The 12,449-nt window shown below is 40.6% G+C and overlaps 1 non-coding gene across 1 annotated transcript; it reads right to left on the bottom strand.

Annotated features, from left to right (window-relative positions):
- Window positions 1-4,891: 4,891 nt before the first annotated feature.
- Window positions 4,892-4,998, bottom strand: LOC148790416 (small nucleolar RNA R71). Its single transcript, XR_016078954.1, has one exon. It is a non-coding gene; the product is annotated as a small nucleolar RNA R71 (small nucleolar RNA).
- Between the last annotated feature and the right edge of the window lie 7,451 nt (window positions 4,999-12,449).

Here is a 12,449-nt window from a genome sequence, read left to right as displayed (position 1 = left end):
GATGAATAAATGGAAATGGATTGTAGATTAAAATCCATATCTATGAAATGAACATGAATCGAATTAGGTCGTGGACTGATGTTTGCTCTTTTATCAGAAAATGGCAAACGGATCATTTGCAAAGCTACTTGATGACAACAAGTTGAAGGGCCCAAACTATGCTGACTGGTATAAGAACCTTATGCTGGTCCTTGCTTCTAAAAAACATGACAAAGTGGCCAAGAATCCTGCCTCGGAGCGTCCGGGAGATAGGGCTTCTGAGGCCCGAAGGAGAGACTATCAAGAATGGGAGGAGAAAAACTCCCTTGCCCGGTGTTACATCATTGCCTCCTTGGACAATCCGATACAGAGGCAGTTCGATCAGATCGAACTTGCCAAAGACATATTGGACAGTCTCAGGACAATGTATGAAGAGCAGAATCGTTCTACTCGACAAAAGGTCTTGAAACAGTTTATGACCACACAAATGTCCAAGGGTCAACAAGTTTACGACCATTGTCTTCGGATGATGGGATACATCAACGAACTGGAGGCTCTTGGATCCGGGCTGGACCTTGCAACCCAGATAGATGCTATCCTTAACTCTTTGTCTCCTTCCTTTAATCCGTTCATCATGAACTATAACATGAACAAGCTGAATGTCAGCTTACAAGAGCTCAGCAATATGTTGCAAAGAGCTGAAGAACTGATTAAAGATGATGAGCCTGTAGCCATGCTTGTTGAAGCTGGCAAGACAGGCAAGAGAAAGAGGAAGGCAAAGAAGCCTCAGAAGAAAGCCACTAAAAGCAAGAAGCAGAAGAAAGACCATGCATCGGATGCCTATCACTTCTGCAAGAAGACCGGCCACTGGAAAAGGAATTGTCCTGCCTACCTGGAATCCAAGAAAGGTAACTTTGAAACTTGTGTTATAGAAACCAATTTATTGGTAGCTTCTGCGTCCTGGTGTATTGACTCCGGGGCTTCAACTCATGCGTGTAGCTCACTGCAGGGGTTCAAGGTAAGCAGAAGGCTAAGTGAAGGAGAAGTCACACTCTACTTGGGAACTACTGCAACTGTTGCAGCTGCGGCCATAGGAACCGTGGAATTATATTTTAGAGAAGGAGAAGTCACACTCTACTTGGGGACTACTGCAACTGATTCAGAAGGTAGCATCAGCAGAAAATGTAGCAGACCCATTGACAAAGCCACTATCACAGAAAATGTTTGAGAAACACGTGGAAAGCATGGGACTCCGGCTAGTACCTGATTGGACCTAAGTGCAAGTGGGAGCTGTTAGACAGTTTTGTATGCCCTTAGCTTCAATCAGAATGATGTACTTTATGAGTTTATTGTAAATAAATAAAGATACATATTTGATTCATGTTCCCTTGGTATGGACTTAAGCAAGCTTCTAGGAGCTAGAACATCTGGTTTAAGTCTTTGGTCAAATAGTTTGACTTTGAGCAAAATCCGGATGAACCCTATATTTACAAGAAGGCCGTGGGAGATAAGGTTACATTCCTAGTTCTGTATGTAGATGATATTCTACTCATTAGGAATGATGTAGGTTATATTCTACACCTTGGAACTTCAACTCTATGGAGATAAATCGAAGAGGATAATAGGACTATCACAGTATGGAGAACTCCAAGAAAGGAAATGTTCCTTTCAAGAACGTAGTCACTCTCTCCAAGGGTATGTCTCCCAAGACTCTCGAGGAGATTGAGGGCATGAGAGAGGTTCCCTATGCCTCAGTCATAGGGAGCATCATGTATGCCATGCTGTGCACTTGACCTGATTAAAAGGACCCCCTCTTTCTCTCTAATTCCAATTATATCTACCATTCTCTATTAAAAGGACCCTAGGGACCCTGGAGAAGGGGTTGGTCAATTCACCCAGTTAACAAGGCTAAGGTTTCATGAGGAGTTCAAGGGTTGTAGAAGGGATGGACACCCAGGTCATGTCAGGAGGGGTTCTTGCAAGTTGTTCAACCATTATGCAACTACCACCACTAGATCTGATCAACCATTCTATTCTTTTCTTTATTTTCTTTTCTGTTATTTTTATTTCTGTAAATTTTTAGATTTAATTCTTGTTCGTTTCTCTATTTTGCAGATCTGAATTCGTTCAATTCAAGGCTAAGGTGTCTTGAGGAGTTTGAGGGTTGTACAAAGGACGGACGCCCGATTCTTGTCAGGAGGGGTTTATGCAAGCTGTCTGGCCGATTTGTAGCTATCACCATCGGATCTGGATTATGGATCATTTTTTATTTATTTCTTTTATTTCTTTATTGATTCTCATACTTTATTAAATTCTTATTTTTATTTATTGTCTTGTTTAAATTTGAAACATTTAATTTCAGCAATAATAGATTTTATTTTCATATTTTCTACCATTCTCGATTTCGTTCTCTTGTCTGGATCTAAGTAGATATTAATTTTTCACTTGCTTCCCAATGGATACGACTCATTCTCACCCATTTACTACGTTAGTAGTTGTTTGATAAACGGTAAACATTAGAAATGTTTAAACTGGTGTTCTGGGGTGTTTAACGACGCACTTCCGGACACACCAAACAACATTGGATCTATAGAAGATTGTTGTTAGAGGTAGCATCAGTGGAGAATGTGGCAGACCCATTGACTAAGCCACTGACACAGAAAGTGTTTGAGAAATACGTGGATAGTTTGGGACTAAGGCTTGTATCCGATTGGACATGATGTGAATAAAAATTATCATATTTTTATCCCTAAATATTCATTCTTTTACACTTAATTAATACTCAATTAACACTTAATTAGACTCATTACTCTTGTGTTTCGATTTAGGGCAAGCAATAAAGTGACAGGAGGGAAACAAGGCTAATCGGATGATTTTGCACAGTTTCGGCACCATTCAGTAATCTGGGCATAACTCTCACATACACACTCCGATTGGGATGATTCAAGATGCATTGGAAAGATAAGGGAGACCTCCACAACTTTCGTGTTTTGGGTTTTGACAGATTCGCTCTGAATCGAGTTCAAACTCGGGCCCGAAGTTGGCAAATTCATAGTAAAGTCCAGTTCACAGTTGAAGCCCAATTCGCATAAAAGCCTTGTAACAACGCAATTTTTTAAAGAAGCCCAACTCGAATTCGAGAATAAAGAGTCCAATCAGATTTAAATTTCAATTGTAATTCTAGAAAGATAAAAGATTGAGATTACTAGATAAGATAGTATAGGATTATATCTAATTAGGACTTTCTATTTTTAAGAAAGAACTCCTAAGAGGAGTTGGACACAACACCTCCTCCTAAAGCTATATAAAGGGGGGGGGGCAGGCTAGCTTTTGGTATCAGGGCATTCAAGCTCTCTCTCTAAAGCAATCAAGATGACAATCAAGAAAGTTTCAAGAAGGAGATCAGCAAGGCAAGAAGGCTTCAAGAAGGAGGTGGCGGCAAGGAGAAGACAAGATCTCAATTTCAAGGGTGACGTCATGAGTTCTTTCTTACCCCTTAGTTGTATTATTTCCTTTATCATGAATTAAATTACTTGTAGCTAGGATTGTGGGAAGCCTAACCATGACAATGAATTGATTTTTATTCTGATTTATCCAAGATTGTTATTTTCAAATTGTCTATGAGTTATTATGCATAATGCAATTAAGAGCTTGGCCACCTCTTAATTGATTTTGTTTTTGTGAATGAATCGAGAGAGGAATTCACATAATCGACTAAATAATTCATAGTGTGAATTAAATGGTATATAGATATAGATATATATATATATATATATATATATATATATATATATATATCTATATATATATATATAGATATATATATATATGATTCATCTAATGATATAAGTTTTTCATAGAACTTAATGCATTTCTATCATGAGAACTCTAGTCGAGAGATCGAAGGGTTACTTGATAGAGGTAGATTTGATATATCTTGAGAGGGAATATTAAATAATTTTGGGAAAACTTCAGCTTATGAAAATAATAAATTATCTTGGTTAATCTAATAGATTGATATCCATTGGAATGGTTAGGTGGACCAACAATCCTAGCGCTTCTAATTAGATCATTGCAAGTGTTGTCATTGATTGCCCTTATTTTTATTTATTTTTCTTCTATTCTTAATTTTTAGTAGTTCTTATTGTTAGATCTGAAATTCCGTTGTCCAAATAATTAAGGAAGGCTATAGTTCTAATACTTATTTTGTTAAATCATCGTGGGAACGATATATTTATACTACTTGATAACTAGTGCACTTGCTAGGGTTATATAATTATAGCTATCAAGTTTTTGGCGTCGTTGCTGGGGATTTAATCCTAAAATAATATTAGAACTTGTTAACCTTGGTTAATTTGGATTTTTATTTTTTAGTCAAATTCTTGCTTAGTGTATGACCCGCACTAGAGGAGAAGAACTAGCAGAATTTGATCCTGAGATAGAGAGAACCCTTCGCATACTGCAAAGAGCCAATAAAAGTAAAGAAAGAGAAGAGGTTGAAGAAGGTGAACCAGCAGAAGAAGAACAGATGGCAAATGAAACAAATCGAACCCTTATGGACTATGCTTGTCCAACAATTGATGGGGCTGCTTCTAGCATTTGCAAGCCCACAATTCAAGCCAACAATTTCGAGATCAAGCCTGCAATTATCCAAATGATTTAGATGGGTATTCAATTTAGTGGGTTGCCAAGTGATGATCCTAATGCACATATTGTTAATTTCCTAGAAATATGCGATACATTTAAACATAATGGAGTTAGTGATGATACTATTAGGCTTAGACTTTTTCCATTCTCATTACGTGATAGAGCTAAAGATAGGCTTAACTCACTCCTTGCAGGAAGCATCACCACTTGGAATGACTTGACCCAAAAATTTTTGGTTAAGTATTTTCCACCCTCTAAAACAGCAAAATTAATTAATAATATCACTACTTTTGCTCAACTAGAGAGGGAATCCTTGTATGAGGCATGGGAACAATTTAAAGAGATGCTTAGGAAGTGTCCTCACCATGGGATACCAATTTGGCGTCAAATCCAAACTTTTTATAATGGTATTACCCCCTCTAATCATTCCATTATTGATTCAGCTGCAGGAGGTACTATCATGAGGAAAATGCCAGAGGAAGCTTATGATCTAGTGGAAGAAATGGTGTCAAATAGCTACCAATGAATTAATGATCGAACTGATCAAAGGGGAGTACACCATATCGATTCTTTTGCAGCTTTATCTGCTCAACTTGCTAGCCTGAATAAAAAATTAGATAATCTTAATGTTGCAACAATAAATGCATCATCTAGCAATCCTTTTGCTCCACATGAAAGTGCTAACTTTATTTCTCATTGTGGTAGGCCGAATTTCAACCCCTATTCGAACACATACAACCCAGGGTGGAAGAGTCATCTGATTTTTTCATGGAACAACAACCAACAAAAAGCACCCATGGGATTTCAACAACAACCGCCCCCACAAGAAAAGAAGGGTAATTTAGAAGAAATGATTTCTAAGTTCATTAATGTTGCTGAAACAAAATTTTAAGTCAAGAAGCATAAATTAAGAACTAGAAGTCCAAGTGGGGCAGATTGTGAATATATTGTCAGAAAGGAAAGAGCGATGATTGCCCAGCAACACAGAGAAGAACCCAATGTTGGACAGTTTTTGTATGCCCTTAGCTTCAATCAGTTCTAATGTACTTTTGATATTTAATGTAAATAAATAAAGTACATGTTTGATTCATGTTGTGTGGTATGCTTCTGTGTAAGACCCTAAAACTGGACACTTAACGAGACTTGTGTTGGTTTTAAATGTTCATAGCCGTTGGATAAGTCTGGGGAGATTTATCCTGCCAAGGCTGACACTGGTGTGCTGCAAACTGTTGGGGTGGCTTGTCTTAGCTACAAGGGTGAGACCCAAGGCACACGCAGTGTAGAATTACTTGAACCCTTGAACTGGACCAGATTTCCAGTATTGCCCGGGACCTTGGAGATTGATGGGCAAAACTGGAAAGTTACACCTGACCCCTAGAGCCGATTATGGTACTGCACTAGGTGTCAGATTGGGCTGTCTTTGATATGCTAATCAGTGAGATCCTTAGTGGGGGTCAAAACCTGGGTATGTTGGGACAATCTGAGAATTCATCTGAGTGGGTGATCATAGTGACAGAATCAACCCCTTTGTCGGACAAAGGTAATGATCAGGAATGCACTCTCTCTGATAGAAACCAAACTACTGGCAGTTGATTTCAATCATTGGAATTTATTTTGCAAAATTTATATATATGATATATAGATATGTATGGTTCTGAAATATTTGCAAATGGTTTTAATTCCTGGGATCCATGTGAGTAGAGAGTGCAGCACTGTTCCTTGCAGCCGAGGGAGAGGTCATCTCTTGTCGAGTAGTGCTTGATCATTATGGGCTGAGAGGTTAAGTGTAAGGCCATTTAGGATAATACCTGATGGGCTAATCTTGCATCTGCCCATAGTCCCTGGGATTTTATAAGATGGCTTGGCCCAGGGACCACTTAGTGTAAGTGTTGGGCCCATAGGGTCCATGTGATGGGCTCAAGGGGTTCACTGGGCTTCCTAGTGAATTCGGCTAGGCCTTGTAACAGAGGATGGGCCGATCCCATGTGGCTGGTGTGTAGATCAAAGCTTGGGTCCCACGCCATACAAAGAAGCCCAACTTGGCATCAGTTTGGAAGACTATTGAGCACTTGATTCTTATTGGGCCTAAAGCCCATTTCGAACTGGGCTAATCTAATCACCCACTTAAAGGGGCAAATCTGCAGATAGGATTAAGACAAAACTCCTGATGAGATCTAGAATGGGCTGATCTAATCTACAGATAGGATTAAGATTATCCCTATCCAAATATAGATTTGGATTGGGATAACTCCTAATTGGATTAGGAGGTTTCTTAATCACTAAGAAAGGAGAAAACCCTAACAGAGAATTACAAGAATTCGACCTAGGGTTTAGCAGAAAAACTCTCTGCAATCTGAGATAGGATCTCATCCTCAAGCTGAAAACTGCATTTATGCCTCTTTCAGCTTAGGATCTCCTCTAGTCGCCGCCACCTTGCTGCATAGTTCGAACTCCATTGAAGGGAGAATCAAGAAATCAGTTCTTGATACCAGTCTTTGCTGAAAGGCTGATTTGGTTCGGTGCTCTAAGCCTCTAACGAGTTCTTGTGAAGAGTTCGGTACGTGAGACGTACATTGTTGGTTGTGCCCCACTACCATTCTTTCAGTGGTATCAGAGCCACAGGTTCGAATCTTGAACCAAAAGGATCAGATCTGAACCTGTGCAATTCGATAGAAGCTGTTCTATCTGGGTATTGCGTAGTTTACTGTTTTATTTCAAGAAACTATTTCTTGTTGAGGGCGATTGATCTGAAATTAATTTTGTTAATTCTGAAATTTATTTAGAATTGTTCTATATTTATTTCTTGATTTAATGGGCTGTTCGTACCTAGAGATCGAAGTGCAGAATTGGCGCAGATTGTCTACACATTCTCTTTTTGTAATTTCTATTCAATTCGGTCTGTAAAATAATTTTTTTTTTATTTTTCTAGACTGAATGTATAAGATTCAATCAAGGATGTAATAAATTAATAGAAATAGGATTTCTGGTTTTATTTTATTTTCCTGATTGGAGAAGACGACGACGTTGGAGATTTGTAGATGAAGGGATCACATTCTGCGTTTTGCAGTTTATGAAACTGCAACCCTAGTGACTAACCTCTGTTTTGCAGGTGGTGCGAACAGTCCATCTCTGATTTATGATTGTCTAAAATCAGAAATATTAATTTCAGATCTTTCCTGAATTAATTCTTGAATTGAAAACCAGTTTCAGACCATCTCGGACCAGATTGGACCAAATCTGTTTGGACCAAATCTAGGGATCGAAAGAGGACTGTCTTCACTCCAGATTTCTCGCACTTTCAGGCCCAAATCTGATGTTCAATTGTAGGGATTAATTCGGCCCAACCTGTAAAGCCCAGTTTTAAAGAGTTAAAACTGCAAAAGCCCACTTTTGTGAGAAAAGCTATATGGGCCGAACTACTAACTGCTATTCAGCCCATATACCTAGATGATATTAATTGTTAATATTGTGTTTTTGTTGGGCTGGATAATGGGCTTTACAGCTAGTGATTGATTGGATCAATTCTTCCATATCATGTGATGTGTGGATGTTTGATGTGCTGCGACCATGGGCCATAAGCACTTGGCCCATGATGTTACGTTAGTGGCTCTTGCGCACACCATGGCTGAATGCACATCATTGCCATGGTGTCCCCTAAGGTCATTGGATGACCCCTTCCTTGAATGGCGGGCCCCACAACCCTAAAAAGGGTCACGTGCGGAAACCCTAGCCGATTTAGGTCAACCAGGAATCTGACTTTATGAAAGTCAGTGGTAGCCATTTTGGTTTGACCTAAATTAGAACTAGGGCGTAATTTGGTTCCCTCCGGTAATATTGGTGCATGTGATACGGAGATCCATATGATGGACTCTCTAAAGGCCTTCTGTCATTAGAACGATGATGGGTCCTTCAGTAATGAGGAAACGCACCATAAAATTGGGCTATCCATTTGCTGTTGGATCTGTCAGAGTGTTTCATAAGATGATAGGGGCGTCATAGACCGATGTGGGAGGGGCTTCACCAGAAAATGGAAACTCTCTCACGGTACCTTGGCGTAACTTGAATATTATGGGTGAGCACTCACTGGATAGAAAGGTTTACCTGCAAACGGCTCTGAGCCTTGTCTGATAGAGGCCAAAGGGAAACTCATATGATGAGTGGTTGTGATCCGTCATAGAAAGGTGGTGGGGTTACGTAGCTGAAATAGTTGGCTCCATGCACCCTATGTGATTTCCCACATTTCTAGGGACACTTCGCCGTCTCCATCACTGAGATAGGAGGGAAATCTCAGAGACGAACAAATGGAAATGGAACATAGATTAAAAGCCATATCTATGTAGGTAACATGAATCAAACTAAAGGTTGTGGACTAACGTTTTGCTGTTTTACCAGAAAATGGCAAACGGACAATTTGCTAAGTTGCTTGACGACAACAAGCTTAAAGGACCCAATTATGCCGACTGGTACAGAAACCTTATGTTGGTCCTGGCTTCAGAAAAACTGGATAAGGTGTCTAAAAATCCTGCTCCGGATCGTCCGGGGGATAGGGCTTTTAATGCCCGAAGGAGAAAATACCAAGAATGGGAGGATAAAAACTCCCTGGCCCGCTACTATATCATAGCCTCTTGGACAATCCGATACAGAGGTAGTTTGATCAGATCAAACTCACTAAAGACATATTGGATAGTCTGAAGACTATATACGAAGAGCAGAATCGTTCAACTCGACAAAAGGTCCTGAAACAGGTTATGACCGCGCAGATGACTATGGGGCAGCAAGTGCATGACCATTGTCATCGGATGATGGGCTATATAAATGAGCTAAAGGCCCTTGGTTCCGGGCTAGATCTGGTCACACAGATTGGTGCTATTCTCAACTCTCTGCCTCCGTCCTTCTACCTGTTCATTATGAATTACAATATGAACAAGCTGAATGTCAGCGTCCAAGAGCTCAGCATTATGTTGCAAAGAGCTGAGGAATTAATAAGGAAGGATGAGCCGATAGCCATGCTTGTTGAAGCTGGCAAATCTAGCAGGAAGATGAAGGCAAAGAGAAAGCCCTAGAAGAAGGCCACCAATTCTAAGAAACAAAAGAAAGACAAGGCATTCGATGCCTGTCACTTCTGCAAACAGGCCGGCCACTGGAAGAGGAATTGTCTTGCCTACCTGGAATCTAAGATAGGTACTTTCGAAACTTGTGTCATGGAAACTAATTTATTAGTGACTTCTATGTCCTGATGTGTTGACTCCGAGGCTTCAACTCATGCGTGTAACTCACTGCAGGGGTTCAAAGTAAGCAGAAGGCTGAGTGAAGGAGAGGTGACACTTTACTTGGGGACTTCTGCAAGTGTTGCAGCTACGGTGATAGGAACCGTAGAATTAAATTTTAGAGAAGGGATTCTTGTACTGAAAGACTGTCTTTATGTACAAAATCTAAGAAGAAATTTAATTTCTGTTTCTAAACTGTGTGTGGATGGATATACTATCTCTTTTAGTAATGTGATTACAATCAAAAGGAACAACAAATTCATCGCATGCGGGGAACTGGAGAATGGTCTCTATGTTCTACATCCTTCTCTAAAAACTAACTTAACCGAAACTACGTCAGTCGAAATCCCCAAGAAAAGGACTCGTGACAAAGCCAGTCCCACATGCCTATGGCATTACCGACTTGGCCACATCGGTATTGACCGAATCACAAGATTGGTAAAGGATGGTCCTTTGGGTTTTCTAACCATAGAAAACCTTCCCACTTGTGAGCCTTGCCTTAGAGGCAAGATGACAAAGCGACCATTTAACGATAAGCTAGAAAGATGTACAGGCACACTTGACCTTATACATAGTGATGTATGTAGTCCCCTGAGTGTCAGGACCCGCCCAACATGTGTATTTCATCACCTTTAACGATGATTTTTCATGATATGGTTACATGTATCTGATGAGACAGAAGTCCGAATCCTTTGAAAAGTTCAAGGAGTTCAGACAAGAAGTTGATAAACAGTTAGGGAGAGAAATTGAGGCCCTTCGATCAGATCGAGGTGGCGAGTATCTCTCTGACAAATTCAGGGACTACTTGAAGGCCAATGGGATTATCTCACAGTTAGCTCCTCCTGCAACACCCCAGCTTAATGGTGTTTCAGAAAGGAGGAATAGGACATTGTTAGACATGGTTCGGTCACTTCTCACTCGCTCGGATTTATCCACATCCTTTTGGGGATATGCGTTAGAGACCACAATTTACGTGTTGAATCGGGTTCTAACCAAATCGGTTCCGAAAACTCCATACGAACTATGGACCAGAAAGAAACCAAGTGTCAGACACTTGAAGATTTGGGGTTGTCCTGTGCACATTAAAAGAACGAGTGCAGACAAGTTGGAATCCAAAACCAGTCGTTGCCTATTTGTAGGCTACCCAAAGGATTCAGTGGGTTATCTTTTCTATGACCCAAGCGAGCAGAAAGTGTTCTGCAATCGAAATGCCCTGCTCTTAGAGACGGATTATATCTTGGACACTCATCGTCAGGAAATAATTCTTGATGAGGAGAGCTCAGGAGCAGTGGGAGATGTCCTACAAGTTCTAGGTAGTGACCAACCTAGAAGATCCACCCGGGTATCCAGGCCACTGGTCCGTTATGGTTATGACCAGGATAGTTACCTGGTGGAAGCCTTGACTAGTGAGGAGGATCCCGTGACTTAAGCGGAAGATATGTTGGACAGAGATTCCCAGAAGTGGGTGGAGGCCATGAGAGCTGAGATGGACTCAATGGAGGCCAATGGAGTCTAGACTCTAGTAGATCCGCCCTCCGGGGTAAAAGCAATTTGTTGCAAATGGATCTATAAGAGGAAGAAGGGCCTCGATGGTAAGACTGAGACCTACAATGCTCGTTTGGTGGCAAAAGGGTATACTCAGAAAGAAGGCATCGACTATGAGGAAACCTTTTCGCCCGTGGCCATGCTTAAATCCATTAGGATCATGCTAGCTGTAACAGCATACCATGACTACGAGATTTGGCAAATGGATGTCAAAACTGCATTCCTGAATGGAGATCTTGGTGAAGATATCTTCGTGCAGCAGCTGCAAGGCTTCATTGCTGCTGGTCAGGAACACATGGTATGTAAACTTAATAGATCCATATATGGACTTAAGCAGGCATCTAAGAGTTGGAACATCCGTTTTGACTCTGCCGTCAAATCGTTTGACTTTAAGCAGAATCCGGATGAGCCCTGTGTTTACAAGAAGTCCAGTGGGGATAAGGTGACCTTCTTGCTATTGTATGAGGATGATATCCAACTCATTGGGAATGATGTAGGAATGTTGACTTCGGTCACGGTATGGCTTTCGCAGCAATTCTCCATGAAAGATCTTGGAGAAGCTTCCTATATACTGGGTTTTCGACTCTTTAGAGATAGATCAAAGTGGATAATTGGATTATCCCAAGCTGCTTACATTGACAAAATTGTCAAAAGGTACAGCATGAAGAACTCCAAGAAAGGAAACATTCCTTTCAGGCACGGAGTCACTCTCTCCAAGAAGATGTCTCCCAAGACTTCTAAGGAGATTGAGGCCATGAAAGACGTTCCCTATGCCTTAGCCGTAGGGAGCATCATGTATGCCATACTGTGCACTCGCCCTGACATTGCTTATGCGGTGAGTGTTGTAAGCAGCTTCCAGGCCAACCCTGGGCAGGAGCATTGGACTGCTGTGAAGAACATACTCAAATACCTTCAAAGAACAAAAAAGTTTTGTCTGGTATTTGATGGTAGTTCACTACAAGTTCTAGGGTATACTGATGCCAATTTCCAGTCGGATCTAGATGATAGAAA

The sequence above is a fragment of the Nelumbo nucifera genome, chromosome 7, assembly GCF_055504915.1.
Source record: "Nelumbo nucifera cultivar China Antique chromosome 7, China Antique-T2T, whole genome shotgun sequence".
NCBI lineage: Eukaryota > Viridiplantae > Streptophyta > Magnoliopsida > Proteales > Nelumbonaceae > Nelumbo > Nelumbo nucifera.
Note: the sequence above shows the minus strand (reverse complement) of the source record. Positions and strands in the feature narration are given on the sequence as shown.